This window comes from Chinchilla lanigera, unplaced genomic scaffold (assembly GCF_000276665.1).
Source record: "Chinchilla lanigera isolate Chin_1 unplaced genomic scaffold, ChiLan1.0 scaffold00162, whole genome shotgun sequence".
NCBI classification, from domain to species: Eukaryota; Metazoa; Chordata; class Mammalia; order Rodentia; family Chinchillidae; genus Chinchilla; species Chinchilla lanigera.
The window spans coordinates 295,589-301,532 of NW_004955563.1; positions in this window are offsets into that span (position 1 = coordinate 295,589).

A 5,944-nucleotide genomic window follows, 5' to 3' on the forward strand; every position below is an offset into this window, starting at 1 on the left:
TTTTCCACAAATGACTGCAGTTTATCTTCATTAATGGCTGTCTTTCTTCACCATCTTAATCCAACTCAGTTGAACATTAAAAATAATAGATGCACAGTAAAAAAAAACTCTCTGGGCATACAAAACAAGGTAATTTTGTACTGTAATGTAGAAAAACAATAATATTATAAAAAGATACGTTTCTATACGTAAGCAAAAGGTAATTCAAATATACCCTAGCAAGTGAAAAAAATACAAGCACACCTATGATTCATCCCCATACACAATAAAATAGTTTCTCTCCCAAGGTAAGGAGGGCTCAATGTTCCGGGAGGGAATTGGTTGCCAGGGCAAAGACAGCTTTTTTTATTTGAGAAATACTGGTGAAATCAAAAGTAGACTTTGGCCTGGTCCCATGAATGTGGATTTCAAGTACCAGAAAGTTTGAGAACACGTGATAAGGAAGAATTTAACAGACCTCACTATGTCAAGGATGGTGGATATTTACTATGTTCCTATTTAAGTGGCAGATGTCAATAAACAATACACTATATATTAAATTATAATATATCTGGTTGACCAAGCCAGCACTCCAAAATGTTCTGAAGAATATTCAAAGAAAGACCATAATTCCATGAACAACAATAGAAAGAATCCACCAGGCAAGGCAAGCAATTAAATAGAGAGAAAAGACAGAGAACTTACAAAAGGAAAATAATATAGTAGGATATCAGTATTTATTGTTATAACCATCAATGGAAGTGGCCTCAATTCACCAAATCAAAAGAAACATACTGGCAGAACGGATCAAGAACAAGGTCCAATCATATGCTACACACAGGAAACATATTTAAATTAAAAAGAAATTCATAGATTGACAGTTAAAGGATGAAAAACAATACTTCATGCAACAGGAACCCAGAAAAAAACAGAGATATCTTTTCTATTTGCAGACAAAGTGAACTTCAAGCCAAGAATGATTAAGAAAGACAAAGAAGTTCACTACATACTTGTTAAAAGAAAACTCCAAGAGAGGGTGATAACAATCACATATATGCACCAAACATTGGTGCACCCAACTATACAAAACAAACATTAACGGACATGAAAAATCAAATAGACACTAACACAGTTGTAATGAGGGACCTCAACATTTGACTGTCACAAATAGATAGATGAACTAGAAAAAAGTCAACAAAGAAATATAAGAACGTGGGCTGGAGATTTAGCTCAGTGGCACAGTGTCTGCCTGGCAAGCGCAAGGTCATGAGTTTGATTCCCAGTACCGGAAAAAAAACAAAAGAGAAGAAATATAAGAACTAAATCAAACCTGTGAACAAAGGGGCTTAGTAGACATCTACAGAGTATTCCACCCCACATCAGAATACACATTCTTCTCAGCAGCATGATATTCTCCAAAACAGATCATACACTTCCTCATAAAACATACTTCAGTAAATGCAAATTATCCTATTATCAGACCATAGTGCAATAAAATTGGAAATCAACAGGAAAATAAACCACAAAAACTACATAAATACCTGGAAATTAAATAACAACCTCCTGAACAACTAGTGAGTCACAGATGAAATTAAAAAAGAAATTAGACAGTTTCTACAATTACATGATAATGTTGCTACAACATACATGAACTTATGAGACACAAAGAAAGAAGTGCTACAAAGTAAATTTATACTGGTGAATAACCACATCAAGAAAACAGAGAGAGCTAAAATAAACAACATAATGTTGAACCTCAAACTTATAAGAAAAATAACAAATCATGCCCAAAGCTCATACAAGTGAGGAGATTGTAAATATCAGAGCAGAAATTAATGCAATAGACACTGAGAAAACAGTACAAGGAATTAATGAATCAACGAATTTGTTTTTTAGAGGATTAAATAAAATTGAGAAACCTCTAGCCAACCTTATCCAAAAAAAGGAAAGAAGGCACAAATGCATACATTTAAGAATGAAAAGGGTGAAATCACAATAGATCACACAGAAATCCAGAAGATCATCAATACCTACTTGGATAACCTAAACTCAAATGAAATGTTAAACAGAGAAGACATGGACAGCTTCCCAAATACATATGAATTAACAAAGTTGAATGAGGAAAATATAAAATTTCTAAATCACCCAATATCAGCTAATGAAATTAAAGATGCAATTAAAAACTTACCCAAAAAAGACCAAGTCCTGATGGATTTACTGCTAAATTCTACAAGAAATTTAGAAAAGATTTAATGCCCTACTGCTCAAACTGCTTTTTAAAAATTTTAAATAGAAAAAAGCAAGAAATAACAAAGAGTTTCAAAACAGGATAGGAGGAGAATAACAATAATCGAAACATTGCATACTGTTATATTCACAGTAGTTGTTCAAAGTACAGGATATAAGCATAAACTATTGCCCAGAAAATTACTAGCACAAAACATTCCCCTCAGTGAACCAAGATAAACTAGCTGTATAATTATCTTAACTGTCTTGTGTATATATACACTTTTTCCTTTGCACTTCCTTCCAGGCTCCTCTCCCCCATCAGTTTTTCTCTTCTTTTGATGGGTTTCTTCCCTATTCACAGTATCTATTATACATTTTGGATCTTGTTTTCTCTTTCAAGTTCTCACATGAGTGAGACAATACAATGCTCACACATGTGGGCCTGGTTTATTTCACTTACGAATATGGTCTCAAGTTGCACCCATTTACTTATGAAAGTCTCAAGTTTACCTCTCTTCATGGCTAAATAGTATTCCAATATATAAAAAAAAAACCCACATCTTTTTTATCCATTCCTCAATTGATGGGAATTTTGGATGTTTCTAAGATTTAGTTATTACAAATTGTGCTGATATAAACATGGGTGCACATATATTGCTACAGTATGAGGTTTTTAATTCTGGGAAGATATTCAGAAAGGGAACAGCTGAGTTGAATGGGGCCTCTGATCCAAGTATTTTAAATCTACACACTGATTTCCACAGTGGTTGTACCACTTTATACTCCCATCAACAGTACAGAAGGGTTCCTTTTCCCCACAGCCTTGCCAACATTTGTTATTGGTTGATTTTTTGATGGTAACCACTCTTTTTGAATGAGATGGAATCTCAGTGTTGCTTTAATTTGCATCTCTTCAAAGACCAATGATGCTGAACATGCTTTCATGTATTTATTTGACATCTGTATCTCTTTATCTGAGAAGTGTGTATTAATCTCAGTTGCAGGTCTTTGAATTTTGAGGGTCTGGGTTTTTTTAATTTTTTGTGTGTTCTAGGTATAAATCCTTTGTCTGAGGGACAACTGGGTATGATTTTCTCACTCTGTAGGTCGTCTTTTTACTTTGTTGGTCATTTCTTTTTTGTGCAAAACCATTTTAATAAGTTGAGATGCCATTTGTGGATTCTTTGTTGTATTTCACGTGTGGCCTGGGATTTTGCTATGGTTTGTGTCTTGATGTCCACCCCCGGTGCCTCATGTAGTCATGGGGCAGGCTTCTAGAGTTTATGATTGATTAATGGGTGTGAGTGCTACACCTGCCCTGGGGCAGATAGTTTGCATATGTAAGTGAGAGAAAGAGGCTGCTGGCCTCCACACCTCTGTTTTTTGCTCTTGTTGTTTTGCTATCTTCTGCCACCATGAAAGGTTGCCCTCTGCCATGTGCCACTCTGCCTTGGAGCCAGCCAAATATGGACTGAAGCCTTCATAAACTAGGAGACAAATAAACCTTTCCTTCCTTAATTCTGGGTGTCAGGTATTTTGTCTCAGCAAGGAGAGAAAAGTAACCAAAACAGTTTTGTTCATGAATTCTGGGCCTTCACCCATGTCTTCAAGATTTCCACCTATTTTCTCTTCCAGTAGATTTAGTGATTCTCTTTTAACGTTTAGATCTTTGATCCATTTTGACTTTAGTGCATGGTGATAGACATGTGTCCCAGCCCGCGGGTACAGCCAACTAGGACCCTAGAGGGGGAGTGGGGATTATAAAGGGACAAGAGACCCGAAGAATGGAGACAAGACAGTGCTCTGATCAAGTCTCGTTTATTAGCGGGAAGTGCCGTGCTTATATACGGCACGGAGAAAAGCGCAAGTTCTAAGGCGGGAATAATCAAATAACCCGACAAAGGCGGGAGTAACTAGGTAACGGTGGGTAGTCCTAGTTCTTGAGGCGGGAGTAGCTAGGCAACGGTAGGCAGTCCTGACTTAAAGGGAAAGGCATGTAAGATGGCTACTAATATACAATGGAGGTCAGTCACGGTCTCCTACAGACATGGGTCTAGTTTTAGTCTTCGGCATGTGGAAAGTCAGTTTTTCCAGCAGCATTTATTAAAGAGACTGTCTTTCTTCCAGTGAAAGTGTTTTGCTCTTTTGTTGAAGATAAGGTGGTTTAGTGTGGCAAACTCCTTAAGGAAATGGAAAAGGTAGCAATATTCTCAAAGTCACTCCTGGTCCAAGCATTATTCTGATACCAAAACCAGAAAAGGATCCAGTAACAACAACAACAAAAACTACCGGCCAATTTCCCTAATGAACATAGATGCTAAAATCCTCAGTAAGATGTTGACAAGCAGAATTCAGCAAATAATAAAGAAGATTATACACTGTGACCAAGTGGGATTCACCCCAAGGATGCAGAGATGGCTCAACTTCTGCAAATCAATAAAAGTAATACAGCCCATCAACACAGCCAAGGACAGAAATCTCACTATCATCTCAAGAGATGCTCTGCATTTGAAAGTCCAGCACCAATTCATGATAGAATCCCACAGAAAATTGGAATAGATGGTCTTTATCTCAATCTGATAATAGCCATCCATGACAAACCAACAGCTAACATCATACTAAATTGTGAAAAACTGAAAGCTTTCATTCTAAAATCAAGAAAAAGACAAGGATGTCCACTATAATCACTCCTATTCAATATAATTTTGGAGATATTATTCAGAGCAATTGGACAACAGCACGAAATAAAAATAATAAAGACAGGAAAGGAAAAAGTTAAATCATCATTATTTGTTGATGAAAAAATAGTCTACATAGAAAATAGCAAAAACTCCACCAAAAGATTTCTCGACTTAATAACCAAATTTATTCATGTAGCTGGGTACAAGTTAACACTCAAAAATCAATAACATTTTTGAAAATAACTAAAAATTTATTAAGAGAGAAATCAGGGAAACAATACCTATCACAATAGCATTCAAAAAGTGAAATATCTAGGAATTTGTCTAACAAAGGAAAAGATTTGTACATTAAAAACTATAGTGCTTTGAAAAATGAGATACAAGAGGAAATCAAAAAATAGAAAAATATTCCTTGCTGTTGAGTAAGAAGAATGAATATAGAGAAAATGACCATGCTCCAAAATTGTTATACAGACTTAATCCAATGCTGATCAAAATAGCATTAGCATACCTCAAGGAACTGAAGAAAATAATCCTAAAATTCATTTGGTACCAGAAGAGAACTAGAACAAAGTAAAAAATTCAGGGCAACAAACACATGGCAGTAGTATCGCATTTCCTGACTTGAAGTCACATTACAGAGCTACTGTGATTAAATGAGCAAAGTACTAGCAAAGGAAAACCAACCCAAGGATCAGTGAAACAGATTAGGAGATGCAAAAACATCTCCAACACACTCAGCCACCTTGTCTTTGACAAAGGACCCAAACACCTTCATTGAAAGAAAGACAACCTCTTTAAGAAGTGGTGCTGGAAAAACTGGTTTTCCACAGGACAAAGAATAAAATGTAGACCCATGCATTAAACTAAAATCTAAATGCATCAAAACTCCATCTATTAATACAGAAACACTAAATCTGCTGGAACTGCAAATAGGTAGGACTCTTGAAGTCGTAGGTGTAGGAAAGACTATATGATGAAAACCCTGATCACATGGTAAATAACACAAAGAATCAAAAACTGAGATCTTATCTTATTAAAAAGCTTTGCACAGC